Source organism: Mobula hypostoma, chromosome 2, assembly GCF_963921235.1.
Source record: "Mobula hypostoma chromosome 2, sMobHyp1.1, whole genome shotgun sequence".
Classification (NCBI taxonomy): Eukaryota; Metazoa; Chordata; class Chondrichthyes; order Myliobatiformes; family Myliobatidae; genus Mobula; species Mobula hypostoma.
Window position 1 is genome coordinate 163,150,405 of NC_086098.1, and position 17,043 is coordinate 163,167,447.

At 46.4% G+C, this 17,043-nt stretch overlaps 1 protein-coding gene across 1 annotated transcript in view; it reads right to left on the reverse strand.

Moving 5' to 3' along the window:
* Positions 1-10,926, reverse strand: part of chd6 (chromodomain helicase DNA binding protein 6) — a 370,255-nt gene extending 359,329 nt beyond the window's left edge. The window contains exon 1 of the mRNA XM_063040969.1: positions 10,819-10,926. The gene's annotated coding sequence lies outside the window, so the exon portion shown is untranslated. The remainder of the gene's footprint in view (positions 1-10,818) is intronic.
* Positions 10,927-17,043: the final 6,117 nt, after the last annotated feature.

Genomic DNA, 17,043 nt, shown 5'->3' on the forward strand with positions numbered 1-17,043 from the left:
ACTAGTGGTGTGCCACAGGGATCAGTGCTGGGTCCATTGTTATTTGTCATCTATATCAATGATCTGGATGATAATGTGGTAAATTGGATCAGCAAATTTGCTGATGATACAAAGATTGGAGGTATAGTAGACAGTGAGGAAGGTTTTCAGAGCCTGCAGAGGGACTTGGACCAGCTGGAAAAATGGGCTGAAAAATGGCAGATGGAGTTTAATACAGACAAGTGTGAGGAATTGCACGAAGATACAGGGTTAATGGTAAGGCACTGAGGACTGCAGTGGAACAGAGGGATCTGGGAATACAGATACAAAATTCCCTAAAAGTGGCGTCACAGGTAGATAGGGTCGTAAAGAGAGCTTTTGGTACATTGGCCTTTATTAATCAAAGTATTGAGTATAAGAGCTGGAATGTTATGATGAGGTTGTATGAGGCATTGGTGAAGCCGAATCTGGAGTATTGTGTTCAGTTTTGGTCACCAAATTACAGGAAGGATATAAATAAGGTTGAAAGAGTGCAGAGAAGGTTTACAAGGATTTTGCGGGGACTTGAGAAACTCAGTTACAGAGAAAGGTTGAATAGGTTGGGACTTTATTCTCTGGAGTGTAGAAGAATGAGGGGAGATTTGATAGAGGTATATAAAATTATGATGGGTATAGATAGAGTGAATGCAAGCAGGCTTTTTCCACTGAGGCAAGGGGAGAAAAAAACCAGAGGACATGGGTTAAGGGTGAGGGGGGAAAAGTTTAAAGGGAACATTAGGGGGGCTTCTTCACACAGAGAGTGGTGGGTGTATGGAATGAGCTGCCAGACGAGATGGTAAATGCGGGTTCTTTTTTAACATTTAAGAATAAATTGGACAGATACATGGATGGGAGGTGTATGGAGGGATATGGTCCGTGTGCAGGTCAGTGGGACTAGGCAGAAAATGGTTCAGCACAGCCAAGAAGGGCCAAAAGGCCTGTTTCTGTGCTGTAGTTTCTATGGTTTCTAAGGGCGGTCCTGTATGGGACCAACCAATTTAGCCGAATATACGGGATGTCCCGGCAAATACGGGACAGTTGGCAACACTATGTTCAAGTTCAATAGTGCGTGACAGGGAATGAGGAAACGTGCGGCTGACTCCTATCGTTCCCTCACGGCCCAGTAGCACATGCTTTGCAGCCCAGTGGTTGGGGACTGCTGGACTAGAGAGCTCAAGTTAGAGGGAGAGGTTGGCCACACAGGATCATATTTTCCCCCAGGATTGGGGGTTCCAAAACCAGAAGGCACAGATCCCAAGACAAGATTTGAAAGAGACCCGAGAGGAAGCTTCTTTACTTAGCTGGTAGTGAGTACCTGGAATGAGCTGCCAGAAGTGGCTGAGGGGGGTACAATTGCAATGTTTAAGAGCCATTTCGATAGGTACATGGAGGAGAGGGACCTGGAGGGTTATGGGTCGAACCAGGGTAATTGGGTATAGCAGGGAGGATGCTGTGACCAGCATGGACCAGTTGGGCCAAAAAGTCTGTTGCCATGCTGTATTATTCTATGTATACAAGACAATTCCTATTACAATCATAAACACAAGAGATTCTGTAGATACTGGAAATTCAGAGCAACACACACAAAAAGCTGGAACTCAGCAGGTTGAGCATCATCTTGGAAGGGAATAAACAGTCAACATATCAGTCCGAGATCCTCCATTAGGACTCATGACGGGTCTCAGTCCAAAATGTCAACTGTTCATTCTTTCCATAGATGCTGTCTGACCTGCTAAGTTCCTCTAGCATTTTGTGTATGTTGCTCTTAATACGATCACTTCATTCAAATAGTCTCATCACTCACAACTAATACCAAATTATTAGCATCAAACCTTTAGTGCTTATTCAAATCAAGGGATGCATCAAACACTAAGTGGCCTAGAAATGATTCAAACAGACTTCAATTTTTTTCTTAAATTCATTTCAGAAGATCAGAAGATGCTGGTGACTAAAGCAGCATCTCTATCCATCTCTGCTTCTTGAATCACGTCACTTAATTGGTCATTTCTGAGGACAAACAATAACACTTCAAATCTAAAGCCAAGACCAGACTGAGTTAAGATGGCAAATTTCCTTTCTTGAAAACATTTGTAGAAAAAACCAGATTTAATGACAATCTGGTAATTTCAAGGTCACTTTAACTGAAACCAGATTTTTATCCTAAATGTATTAAATAATTTGAACTGAAATCTGTCAGATGTCATATTGGAAATCAAAATCATACCTCTAGATCAATAATCTACATATCTAGGTACTAATCCCGTAATCTAACAAGGTTACTAAAGCCCTACAATAGCTGATCAAACAAATCAATCTCTGCCACCGCTGGCCTGAAACCCGCCGGAGTAACTTAACATCAATTAAAGACCATAAGACATAGGAGGAAGATTCAGCCATTCAGCCAATATTAGGCCAATTGAGTCTGCTCTGCCATTCTACCATGGTTGATTTATTACTCATCTCATTCCTCTATACATTCTATACATCTTGCGTTAAAGAACTGCAGTAGTAGAAACTATTTAAAGTTGCTGATTTCCTGTAGAGCTCATTAAAAGTTCTCAATCTCTCAGGTAGTTCATATCATGTAAACCTCACCAATCTGTTTAACCTGTAACTCATTCAGTTATCCAGCATTCTAGATTGAGGAAATTCAAGCAATCATATTCTTCAAGTTAGATCTCCCCGTCATGTATATGTTTCAGTTAGTAAGCTACCTCAAACGTTGCCAATTCAGCCTTGACGCAGAGTGAAATGCTCCTACACTCTCAAAAAATTCTGTTGACAAAATCAAAGCTATCTTCAGTACTGTACAAGAATCTGAATTAAGAAGTGTCACAATGGCACCGGTGAACTGCTTTTAAATATACCACTAAATATACTTCTAAGATGTATGTGCATAAGATGATGAGAGGCATTGATCACGTGGATAGTCAAAGGCTTTTTCCCAGGGCTGAAATGGTTGCCACAAGAGGACACAGGTTTAAAGGTGTTGGGGAGTAGGTACAGAGGAGATGTCAGGGGTAAGTTGTTTTACTCAGAGAGTGGTGACTGTGTGGAATGGGCTGCCCGCAATGGTGGTGGAGGCGGATATGATAAGGTTTTTTAAGAGACTTTTAGATAGGTACATGGAGCTTAGCAAAATAGAGGACTATAGGTAAGCCTAGTAATTTCTAAGGTAGGGCCATTTTCGGCACAACCCTGTGGGCTGAAAGGCCTGTATTGTGCTGTAGGTTTTCTATGTTTTTTTCTGTTTCTAAATATTCCTCTTTCGAATTACTTTCACTGCATTCTGCAGTATGTAATTTCCCTCTAAGCAATGTACTTTTCAATCAACTTAACAATCTACAGATTTCAAGATTGTCTGAAGGTTTCGGCGGACCAGACAGGTATAGCACCTTTACATGGACAAAGGTTCATTGTCAAGGCCAGAAGAGAGGCAGAGAGGGGAGCTTAAAACCAGACTGAAACACAGAGGGATGAGGCCTTCTCTACGCAGCATCTTGTTAGCAAATATGCAGTCGATGGAGTACAAAATTGAGGACCTGAGGGCAAAATTGCTGAATCGGAGGGAAATGAAAGATTGCTATGTTCTACGTCTGAGCGAAACAGCCGTCTCCCAACATGCCACATACAATGGTCAAACTGAAGGCTTCTCGATTTACTGAATGGACTGAACTATTGACTTGGATAAAGCAAAAGGTGTTGGTGTGTGTTTCATAATAAACTCTTGATGGTGGTTAGATGTGGCACTTTTGTCAAACTCATACTCCCCCAACGAAATGTCAGCCATTCTATTTACCTAGGGAGTTCTCCTCCATAATCCTGACCGCAGTTTACATATCACCAGCAGCCAACTATAATCAAGCACTGGAGATACTGTATGATGCCGTCTCCAAACAAGAAATAGTCCATTCTGTTGCATATCAAATCATAGTTGGAGACTTCAACCAGGCTTGTTTGAAGAAATCCCTGCCCAATTACCATCAGCATATATCCTGGAGCAACAGAGGTTCCAACACACTAAATCATTGTTATACTAGGATAAGGAATGCCTACCATTTCATGCCTAGACTGCATTTTGGTAAATCTGATCACTTGGCTGTCCTTCTCCTACCTGCAGACAGGCAGAGGCAAAAAGCAAAGTTTCAGAGATTAGGACAACAAAGAGGTGGTTGCGGGAGGCAGAGGAGCAGTTAGGGATTGCTTTGAGTCGGTGGACTGGACAATGTTCAAAGACTCATCTGTGGATCTGAATGAATACACCATGTCTGTAATGGACTTTATTTCAACAGTTGTCAATAAGCATGTAGCTACAAAATCAGTCTTCCCCAAACAAAAGCCCTGGATGAACAATGAGATCCTTAATCTGAAAGGCACTCAAGTCTGATGACCAAGAAAGTTACAAGAGGTCCAAGTACATCTCCAGAAAGCCACCTCACATGCAAAGTGGCAACTCTGGGCTAGAATCAATGAAGGATGTTCAGCAATTGTGGCAGGGCTTGAATACTATCACATTGCAGGGCTTAGATACTATCACCATTTATAAAGTTAAATCAAGCTATATAGGCGATAACAGGGCTACGCTTCCAATTGAGCTCAATGCCTTCTACGCTCACTTTGACTGTCAAAACATGGAGGAACCATCATGAACTCCCACATCCCCCGTTGATACTATGATTCCAGTCTCTGAGCAGATGTGCAAGCAGCCTTCAGGAGGGTGAACCCATGAAAAGCATTCAGCCCAGACAGGATACTTGGCCAAGTATGAAAGACCTGTACTGATCAACTGGCTGGAGTGGTCACTGAGATCTTTAACCTCTCGCTTCAGCAGTCTGAAATACCCATCTGCTTCAAGCAGGCTTCAATCATACCAGTGCCCAAGAAAAGCATGGTGGCTTACCTCAATGATTATCACACAGATGCACTTACCTCCACAGTGATAAAGTATTTTGAGAACATATCAACTCCTGCCTAGGAAGTGACTTAGATCCAGTAAAATTTGCCTACCAGAGGAACAGGTCCACAGCAGATGCCATCTCATTGCCTCTCCACTCAATGGTGGAACATCTGGACAGCAAAGATGCATACATCAGGATGCTCTTTGTCAACAACAGCACAGCATTCAATACCATCATCCCCTCAAAACTAATCAATCAGCTTCAAGACCTTGGCCCCAGTACATCCTTGTGCAATTGGATCCTTGATTTCCTCACCTGCAGACCCCAATCAGTCTGGATTAGCAACAATATCTCCTCCACAATCTCCCTCAGCACAGGTGCACCACAAGGTGGTGTGCTTTAGCACCTGCTCTACTCACTTTACACTTACAACTGTGTGGCACAGCTCCAGTGATATATTCAAGTTTGCTGACACCACTGTCACAGGCCAAATCAGAGATGGTGATGAATCAGCATATAGGAGGGAGATTGAGTGGTGCCAAAACAATAACCTCTCACTCAATGTCAGCAAGATCAAGGAGCTGATTACTAACCAGAGGTACATGAGCCAGTCCTCATCGAAGAATACGAGGTGGAGAGGGTCAGCAACTTGAAATTCCTCAGTGTTATTATTGCGGAAGACCTGCCCTGGGCCCAGAGTACAAGTGCAATTATGAAGAATGCACAGCAGCTCTGCGACTTCCTTAGTTGTTTGCAGAGATTTGGCTTGACATCTAAAACTTTGACAAACTTCTATAGACATGTAGTGGGGAGTATATTGATTGGCTGATTGCCTGGCATGGAAACACCAATGCCTTTGAATGGAAAATCCTACAAAAACGTAATGGATACTGCCCAATCCATCACACGTAAAACCTTCCCAAATATTAAGCACATCTACATAAATCACTGTCACAGGAAAGCAGCATCCATCATCAGGGACCCCCACATGCTCTCCTCTCGCAGCTCCCATCAGGAAGGTGGTACAGGAGCCTCAGCAGTCACACTACCAGGTTTAGGAATACTTTCTATCCCTCAACCATCAGACTCTTGAACCAAAGGGGACAACTTCATTCGTGTTCCCACAACCAATGGACTCACTTTCAAGGACTCTTCATCTCATGTTCTCAATATTTATTGCTTTTATTATTTCCTATTGTAATTACAGTTTGTCTGCACTCCGGTTGAATGCCCAAGTTGGGCAGTCTTTCACTGACTCTGTTATGGTTTACTATTCTATAGATTTATTGAGTATGCCCACAAGAAAATGAATCTCAGGACTGTAACTGGTTACATATGTACTTTGATTATACATTTACTTCAAACTTTAAACAGCAGTGCTCAAAATAATAACTTTTCTGATAAAGCAACTCAGTAACAGGTACAGCTTGGAGAAATTAAAATAGTTTGGGGAGAACTGCTTCTTTTCAATAAACTATGATACTCCAAGGCCAGGATTATTATCATACTATCCCCCCCCTTCCCCAACACCCCAAAATTGGTTGAAACTCCTCAGAGAAATGACAGAAGGAACCTACAATCAGTATAATGAAGAGGCCGGACCACAGGGCATCATTAATACGACACTCATCCTTCCACACCTGGAAGTTAGAACACAAGGCAGATTTAGAGAATAATCTGAACTGCCAAGGTAACTCAGAACATATTCCCAATATATCCTTGCGTTCCTCCAAATCAATTGTACAATCAGAAAGAACAGAGAAGCTTTCAGCCCAAAAGGCCAGTGCCAGAGGAAAGATCTATTCCATTAGCCCTGTCCTCCTCTTGCCAGCTGCGAAGCATCCCTCTTTCCAACTCACAAATGAGAGCAACGTAACTGCCCTCCAACATTACATGTGATAGCTCACTGGGCAGAGGTCAATTAGGAACACTGGCATCCACAGCCTATATCAAAACAGATTAAAGATTTGCTCTCTTAATGTTCCTTTTGAACCTGATTCCACATCCCTTTCACGCCATGCATTCCAGACCATAACAAATTCATGCAAACAATTTTCCTCTTTTTCACCTATACCTCTGCTTCATTTGCCAACTCACTCTGGTTATTGACATTAATAGTTGCTTCTTTGCTCCTTAAAACTTAAAATCCTTCTACTGATATCTACATAACCACAGAGAAGAACAACAAAGATGGATGGTCAAGGACATGAGAGTTTACGACTAGACAGCACAGATTAAGGTGGGTGGGGAAAGATATGACAGAGGTCTTAGGGACAAGATTCTCCCACTTGGGGTGGTGACCACAAGACAAAGGAGCAAAATCAGGCCATTCTGCCCCTCGAGTCTACTCTGCCATTCCATCATGGCTGATTTATTATCCCTCTCAAGCCCACTCTCCTGCCTTCTCCCTGTACCCTTTGATGCTCTTGCCAATCAAGAACTTATCAACCTCCACTTTAAATATACCCAATGACTTGACCTCCACAGCCACCTGTGGCAATGAATTCCACAGATTCACTGCCCACTGACTAAAGAAATTCCTGTTCTAAAGGGATGCTCCTCTACTGAGACAGCACCCTCCAGGCCTAGACACCCCAACAACAGAAAACATCCTCTTCACATCTACTCTATATCGGTTTTTTAATATTCAATGAGAATCTCCTTCATTCTTCTAAACTCCAGTAAGTAAAGGCCCAGAACTATCAAACACTCTTCAAACACTGACCCTTTCATTCACAGGATTATTCGTGTGAGTCTCCTCTGAACTCTCTTCAATACCAGTACATCCTTTCTCAGATCAGCGGCCCAAAACTTCCAAGCACAGTCTGACCAATCCTTCATAAAGCCTCACCATCACTTCCTTGCTTTTATATTCTAGTCCCCTTGAAATGAATGCTACACTGCATTTTCCCTCCTTACCACTCACTGAGAGAGGGAAGGGCCAAGTGGATGGAACAGGAGCCACAAGATGGGCAAGGAGTATTGGGAGGGGCTGCGAGGGGGGGGGGAACAGGCATGGTGCATGATGCAAAAAAAAAAGAGCAATGAGTGAATAAAAGGGTACTGGGACATCATGAGGAGGGACATGGGGAAGGGAAGAAGAAACAATGAGTATACGGAAAGAGCTGCCGGGGAGGTGTGAGAGGTGGGTACAATTACAACATTTTCGCAGGTGGATGGATCCAAAAACTTCAGACCAGGGTTCCCAACTATTTTTATGCCATGGACCAATACCATTAAACAAGGGGTCCGTGAACCCCAGGTTTGGAGGAATATGAGCCAAATACAGATAAAAGAGACCAGCTCAAGGAAGTATCTTGGTTGTCATATGGACAAATTGAGCTAAGGAATCTGTGCATAGAACTGATTCCCCTGTTCACATCCCTGAAATTGCTCTCCTGAGCTTGCAAGGGTTTAAAACTGACAAAAGAAAGTTTATGTCCCATAATTCCAATTCTCCTACATTCTTTTAGATCACTTTAAGAAATTTTGACATCTGGTCTGCTGAACTTCAGTCATAGAGCGCTAGAAACAGAAACAGGCCCTGGCCCCATCTCTCTGGTAAATTATTATTCTGTCTGCCTCTAAAGTGTCCAAATCTCCTCTAAATGTTATAATTATATCCACCTCTGTCACCTCTCCTAAGATCTCTTTCCATATACCCATCATTCTCTGTGTGGGAAAATCTTGTCCCCAGATCTCCCTCAAAACTCTCTTCCCACCTTAAACCTGTGCCCTCAAGTCTAAAACTCTCCTACACTTGGTAAAGTCTGTCACATCCATTCTTGTTTCCCAACTTGCTCTTCCAAATGCTCCTGTTTGAACTGGACTTCATTATTCTACAAGGTCTTGTTCATTAATGCTGACGTCACCAACTGTCAGAGAGTTGACAAAGTGTCACTTACAAAATTATTGAACACTGTCTGGGCACAAAATCAGCTTTCAAATGGTCACACGAAACCCTCCCCCTCAGAATGGACCACTGCCTAAACTAGAATGCTGAGGACACCACCCTATGAGTTAACACAGAGGTACATTCCTGTTGCCTGCAGGATTTACTGTCCTCCTTAATCCCAATTCCAAAGGCTATTTGAGAAAGAATCTTCAAATTCCTCACATTTCTTCTACTCCATAATGTACATTAATGTACAAGGGGGTGGAGCAAGCACCAGGTGGGGGACAAGATGATGGGAGAGGTAAGAAAGAGAGTGTAAGACAAAAGAGCAGAATTAGGCCATTTGGCCCATCAAGTCTGTTCTGCCATTTCTTTGTGGCTGATTTACTATCCCTCTCAATCCCGTTCTTCTGCCTTCTCCCTGTAACTTTTGATGCCGATTAATCAAGAACCCATCAACTTCCAAGTTAAGTTCATCAAATGACTTGCCTTCCACAGCCATCTGTAGCAATGAATTCACCATCCTGTTGTGAAGAGGGGGTGGCTAGGAAGGAAAGGGAGGGGACCTGGAACACGATGCCAACAGAGAGGGGTGTGATGAGTCGGTGAAGATGATAGATAGATAGATATACTTTATTAATCCCGAGAGAAATTTGGTTTCGTTACAGCCGCACCAACCAAGAATAGAGCGTAAGTATAGCAATACAAAAAACAATCAAACAACAAAATGCAAAACTATGCCAGATGGAAAATAAGTCCAGGACCAGTCTATTGGCTCAGGGTGTCTGACCCTCCACGGGAGGGGCTGCACGTTCGATGGCCACAGGCAGGAACGACCTCCCGTGCCGCCAAGTGTTGTATCACGGTGGAATGTGGCCGAAGTCCAACAGTAAAAAGTTCAAAGGGGGTTAATGGGGATATCAAGAGGAGGGGCATTCAGGGGAAGGAAAAGGACTGAGGTAGTGGGCAACAGAGGACTGGAGTGGGCTAATATTGAGAGCCAAGGATGACAGCAGGTTATGTGGTGAGGTGGCAGGAATGAGTCTGGGGACCACAGGCATCACAGCTAGTAGGTATTAGTTGCAAATCCAGGCGTGTGCTGGGATTGCAGCAGCAACATGGAACAGCAGTGGAAAGAAGGTCAGAGCTCAGGGTAGGGATAACAGGAAAAGGGTGACTGTGGATGAAGGATACAGCAGAGAAGGAAAGCAGGGTTACCAGACAACAAGCATCATTTACAGGAGCAAGTGGAACAGGCCTAGGGACCAGGTGACAGGGACAAGGCAGGAGTCAATATGAGATGGGCAGGTAGGGGGCAAAGGTAATGGAATTAGGGAAGTTGAGCATAATAGGAACAATGGAGAATGGAGTGAATGGCTACAGAGTAGGTGGTAACCTGGATTGGAAAAGAGTGTTGGGGGAGCTGGTTTAGAGACCAATGCGTAACAGATTTGAGCCCATCAGACCAATGAGTTCATGCAAACCACATTGTCCACCTAGAAAAGCCCAACTTCTTTTCTGTACAGTCATAAAGGAGCTCCACCAACCCCTGTAGCTGATGGTCTCCAAAGATGCACTGAGGCAACTGGAAGGGTCAGGTTTGTGGGCATGCAAGTGGGGTGCAAGGTGGGGGCTATGTGGAAGAGCTGGGAGATTGGCGAGAGGGGAGGGAAGCACTGAGGGGGGTGGATCGTGTGAGAACAGGGTGTGGGATGTGGGGGAGATGGTGAGACACAGGATGTGTGGTGAGGGGTGGTGACACTGACAGGGGGGAGGTGGTGAGGACACAGGGGGCGATGGTATTACAGGATGGGGTGATATGGACGAATAGGGGTCCGGGAAGGCGGCGTGGGGGGAAGGGATGTTCCCGGCCGGGGGTCCAGCCCGCTCCATCCCCGCGCTCCCTCAGGTAGGCTGCACACTTGGTGAAGGTGCAGGAGGGTGGGGGGGGAGAGGCAACGGGCAGCAGCAAGTGGGTGGGATTAAAAAGTTACCACAAGTACTTACCTAAAATGGCCCCTGCCGCGGCCAAAACACAAACAGCTTTTATTTGGGAACTTTACTGCCGACGGTGCTCACACAGGCTCCAGCGCAACCCAACCTGCTAGCGGAAGCCCGCCCCCGCGAACTCACCGCCCGCCCACCAATGGCAGTGGCAGGGATTATTGGTTAGGCTGCCCGCCCTTCACAGCATCCACGACGCTGACTGGTCGGCGTGCGCCGCCCGTCAGAGCGGCATGGCAGCGTTTCCCGTTGGCAGCGGGTGCGGGCGGCGCGCGGGGGGCGGGGGCGGGGCCTGGCTCGCTGCATGTTCCATTGTGCATTTGCATTTGCGCCGGCCGCAGCAGGTACGGGTTCCGAGTGCAAACAAAGGCACCCTCCACCTGCACACCCCCTCGGTAACACACACCCCGCCAGTGCAATCCTTGCAATCCCACCTTTGCTCCCCAGTTTAGCTGCAGCCTATTCCTCCTTTCCCCTCTAGCACATTGCTTCAGATCCACCAATCCCGTCTGCTTTTACTCATTTACAGCTGCACAGCAGCTCTCCACAGAAAGCAAAAAAAACATTGCAATCCACGTCCTGCTCATGTTTCATTTCCCGGATGTAAAAAATGTCCTGCATTTTGTTGAAGGGTTGCGAAGAAAGCTCCGGGAAGTTTAAACTCCGGTGGCTGCAGTTGCAGAGAGAGCGCTTGGGCTTTCCATTCGAGGTACAGAATTCAGTGCAATCGCTGCATTGTGAACTGTTCCCGACAGTCGCAGGCGACAACTTAATACACTAGGATATCTTACTCAAGTACAGAAACAAAGACAAGATTTTTTCGTTGTTTTCACTCACATATTTACAAAGAAAAAGGATCCATCTCAGATCTTCCATCATACACTATAATAACCAGAAGAAAACTTTCCCTCGTCTGTATTTAACTTGTTTTGCTTTGGTTTCAGTCAAGATTCTGGGGTTCCTTGTCAAGCTGACCACAGAACGAGTTAAGGTAGCATAAGAAATAAGAACAGGAGTAGGCCATCTGGCCCCACCACCCCAACACTACCATGTGGGGCGGGGGGGGGGGCGTAGAGTCTCATCACTTACAAAAGGTAGAGGTTGCAGATGGAGATTGTAGACTCAGCTCCATCACGGGCACATCCCTCACGATCGAGGGCATCTTCAAGAGAAAGCACCTCAAAAAGGCAGCACCTATCATTAACACAAGGGAATCTGCAGATGCTGGAAACCCAGAGCAACACACGCAAAATGCTGGAGGAACTCAGCATCGATGGAAATGAATGATCAGCCGATGTTTCGGCCCGAGACCCTTCATTAAGGATCCTCGTCATCAGGACATGCCCTTTCCTCATTCCTACCATTAGGGAGGAGTCACTCAATGATTCAGGAACAGCTTCTTCCCCCCCCCGACCATCAGATGTCTCAATGGACAGTAAAACATGCTCACGATTCCTTTTGTCGACACTATTTACTTATTTTGAAACTTACAGTATTTTTATGTCTTGCGCTGCTGCCACAAAGCAACAAATTTCATGAGCATACGATTTAGGAACAGAACTAGGCCATTCGGCCCATCAAATCTACTGCACCATTTCATCAGGGCTAATGGAATTTCCCTCTTGGCCCCAATCTCCTGCCTTCTCTCCCCCCTCCCCCCCGTATCCCTTCATTCCCTGACCGGTCAAGAATCAATCAACCTCTGCCTTAAATATTTGTAAAGACTTGGCTCCACAGCTGCCTGTAGCAAGGAATTCCACAGATTCACCACCCTCTGCCTAAAGAAATTCCTCCTCATCTCCATTCTAAAAGGACACTCCTCTATTCTGAGGAAACATCCTCACCACATCCACTCTATCAAGGCCTTTCTCCATTTGATGGTTTTCAATGAGGTCACCCTTCATTCTTCTGAATTCTAACCCAGAGCCAATGCAATGATATATATGATATAGAAATCTATCTATCAATGAATTACAGTATATGTTTATCGGAGATTTCTAAATGCCCCATGAATACTAACTACTTAATCCCTTTTTGACACTATTTTGTAATTTATAGCGATTTTGATATCTTACACCATACGACTGCTGCAAAACAACAAGTTTTACAATGTATGTCTGTAATAATAAATCTGATTCTGAATCCAATATCTCGGTGTCCCAATAGTTCGTTTCTTTCTACCCTACTGCTTTCTGCTGAAATCTAAACACAAAATACTCTGCAGATGCTGGGGTCAAAGCAACACTCACAACACACTGGAGGAACTCAGCAGGTCGGGCAGCATCCATGGAAACAATCAGTCAACATTTCGGGCCAAAACCCTTCGTCAGGACTGAAGAGGGAGGGGGAAGAGGCCCGATAAAGAAGGTGGGGGGAGGGTGGGAAGGAGAAGGCTGGTAGGTTCCAGGTGAAAAACCAGTAAGGGGAAAGATAAAGGGGTGGGGGAGGGGAAGCAGGGAGGTGATAGGCAGGAAAGGTGAAGAAGGAATAGGGGAAAACACTTGAATTCTCCAACTTCCGGTAATTCCCTCCCCCTCCCTTCCCCTATCCTTATTTCACTCTGCCCCCTCCCCCAGCTGCCCATCACCTCCCTCATGGTTCTGCCTCCTTCTACTACCCATTGTGTTTTCCCTTATTCCTTCTTCACCTTTCCTGCCTATCCCCTCCCTGCTTCCCCTCCCCCACCCCTTTATCTTTCCCCTTACTGGTTTTTCACCTGGAACCTACCAGTCTTCTCCTTCCCACCCTCCCCCCACCTTCTTTATAGGGCCTCTGCCCCCTCCCTCTGCAGTCCTGACGAAGGGTTCCTGCCCAAAATGTTGACTGATCATTTCTACGGATGCTGCCCGACCTGCTGAGTTCCTCCAGCGTGTTGTGAGTTCTGCTGAAATCTGTGTGGTTTTGGAGGCCTCCATTGGTCAGGGTCAACCATGGATGTTCAATCCAGCTGTCGAGATATGCAGGCCGGGGCAGTACAATACCGAGAGCAAGCTGTTGCCCATGCAGCAAGCTCCCCCCTCTCTATGGGGTTGGAGATGAATCCAAAGGAACAGCAGAAACCAATACATTTTGGCACCAGCAGCATCCTCAACGTAGGACTGCCTTAGGGAGTATCCGGCACTTTCCTCAGGGTTTGCTCCCGAGGCCTTCCCCATGAGTGGGTATAGCCGCAAGACAGCGAAGATTTGAGATCAGAGTTTTCCTTCCCTGAGATGAGCTGCTGACCACAGCTGATGAGTCCCAGCTCCCAAAGCGAATGCTTTTAAGGTATCAGTAACCCACATTTGCCCCTTCTCCTGCCAGTAGAAAATGTTCTGCCCTGCTTGGTATAAAACATTTTACAGCCCAAGAAGTAATCCTGCCCACCATATCAATCCAATCAAACTAATCCCAACTGCCTGTACACGATTCATTCCCACCCACCCCCCAATCCCTGTCTGTACATGGTCCATATCCCTCAATCCCTGTCTGTACATGATCCATATCCCCCCATCCCTGTCTGTCAATGAGTCATATCCCCAATCCCTGTCTGTCCATGGTCCATATTCCCCCCACCAATCCCTGTCTGTCCATGATTCATATCCCCAAACCCTGTCTGTCCATGGTCCATATTCCCCCCACCAATCCCTGTCTGTACATGATCCATATCCCCAATCCCTGCCTGTACATGATCCATATCCCTCAACCCCAATCCCTGTCTGTACATGATCCATATCCCCCAATCCCAATCCCTGTCTGTACATGATCCATATCCCTCAACCCCAATCCCTGCCTGTACATGATCCATATCCCTCAACCCCAATCCCTGTCTGTACATGATCCATATCCCCAATCCCTGTCTGTACATGATCCATATCCCTCAACCCCAATCCCTGTCTGTACATGATCCATATCCCCCCAATCCCAATCTGTACATGATCCATATCCCCAATCCCTGCCTGTACATGATCCATATCCCTCAATCCCTGTCTGTACATGATCCATATCCCCAATCCCTGTCTGTACATGATCCATATCCCCCCAATCCCAATCCCTGTCTGTACATGATCCAGATCCCCCCAATCCCTGTCTGTACATGATCCATATCCCCAATCGCTGTCTGTACATGGTCCATATCCCCCCAATCCATGTCTGTACATGATCCATATCCCCAATCCCTGTCTGTACATGATCCATATCCCTCAATCCCAATCGCTGTCTGTACATGGTCCATATCCCCCCAATCCCAATCTGTACATGATCCATATCCCCAATCCCTGTCTGTACATGATCCATATCCCCAATCCCTGTCTGTACATGGTCCATATCCCCCTCAATCCCTGTCTGTACATGATCCATATCCCCCCAATCCCAATCTGTACATGATCCATATCCCCAATCCCTGCCTGTACATGATCCATATCCCTCAATCCCTGTCTGTACATGATCCATATCCCCAATCCCTGTCTGTACATGATCTATATCCCCCCAATCCCAATCCCTGTCTGTACATGATCCATATCCCCCCAATCCCTGTCTGTACATGATCCATATCCCCAATCGCTGTCTGTACATGGTCCATATCCCCCTCAATCCCAATCCCTGTCTGTACATGGACCATATCCCCCAATCCCTGTCTGTACATGGACCATATCCCCCAATCCCTGTCTGTACATGGACCATATCCCCCCATCCCTGTCTGTACATGGACCATATCCCCCCATCCCTGTCTGTACATGGTCCATATCCCCCTCAATCCCAATCCCTGTCTGTACATGGACCATATCCCCCCATCCCTGTCTGTACATGGACCATATCCCCCCATCCCTGTCTGTACATGGTCCATATCCCCCTCAATCCCAATCCCTGTCTGTACATGGACCATATCCCCCCATCCCTGTCTGTACATGGACCATATCCCCCTCAATCCCAATCCCTGTCTGTACATGGTCCATATCCCCAATCGCTGTCTGTACATGGTCCATATCCCCCTCAATCCCAATCCCTGTCTGTACATGGACCATATCCCCCCATCCCTGTCTGTACATGGACCATATCCCCCCATCCCTGTCTGTACATGGACCATATCCCCCCATCCCTGTCTGTACATGGACCATATCCCCCCATCCCTGTCTGTACATGGACCATATCCCCCCATCCCTGTCTGTACATGGACCATATCCCCCTCAATCCCAATCCCTGTCTGTACATGGTCCATATCCCCAATCGCTGTCTGTACATGGTCCATATCCCCCTCAATCCCAATCCCTGTCTGTACATGGACCATATCCCCCAATCCCTGTCTGTACATGGACCATATCCCCCAATCCCTGTCTGTACATGGACCATATCCCCCCATCCCTGTCTGTACATGGACCATATCCCCCCATCCCTGTCTGTACATGGTCCATATCCCCCTCAATCCCAATCCCTGTCTGTACATGGTCCATATCCCCAATCGCTGTCTGTACATGGTCCATATCCCCCTCAATCCCAATCCCTGTCTGTACATGGACCATATCCCCCCATCCCTGTCTGTACATGGACCATATCCCCCCATCCCTGTCTGTACATGGACCATATCCCCCCATCCCTGTCTGTACATGGACCATATCCCCCCATCCCTGTCTGTACATGGACCATATCCCCCCATCCCTGTCTGTACATGGACCATATCCCCCAATCCCTGTCTGTACATGGACCATATCCCCCCATCCCTGTCTGTACATGGACCATATCCCCCTCAATCCCAATCCCTGTCTGTACATGGTCCATATCCCCAATCGCTGTCTGTACATGGTCCATATCCCCCTCAATCCCAATCCCTGTCTGTACATGGACCATATCCCCCAATCCCTGTCTGTACATGGACCATATCCCCCAATCCCTGTCTGTACATGGACCATATCCCCCCATCCCTGTCTGTACATGGACCATATCCCCCCATCCCTGTCTGTACATGGACCATATCCCCCTCAATCCCAATCCCTGTCTGTACATGGTCCATATCCCCAATCGCTGTCTGTACATGGTCCATATCCCCCTCAATCCCAATCCCTGTCTGTACATGGACCATATCCCCCCATCCCTGTCTGTACATGGACCATATCCCCCCATCCCTGTCTGTACATGGACCATATCCCCCCATCCCTGTCTGTACATGGACCATATCCCCCCATCCCTGTCTGTACATGGACCATATCCCCCTCAATCCCAATCCCTGTCTGTACATGGACCATATCCCCCCAT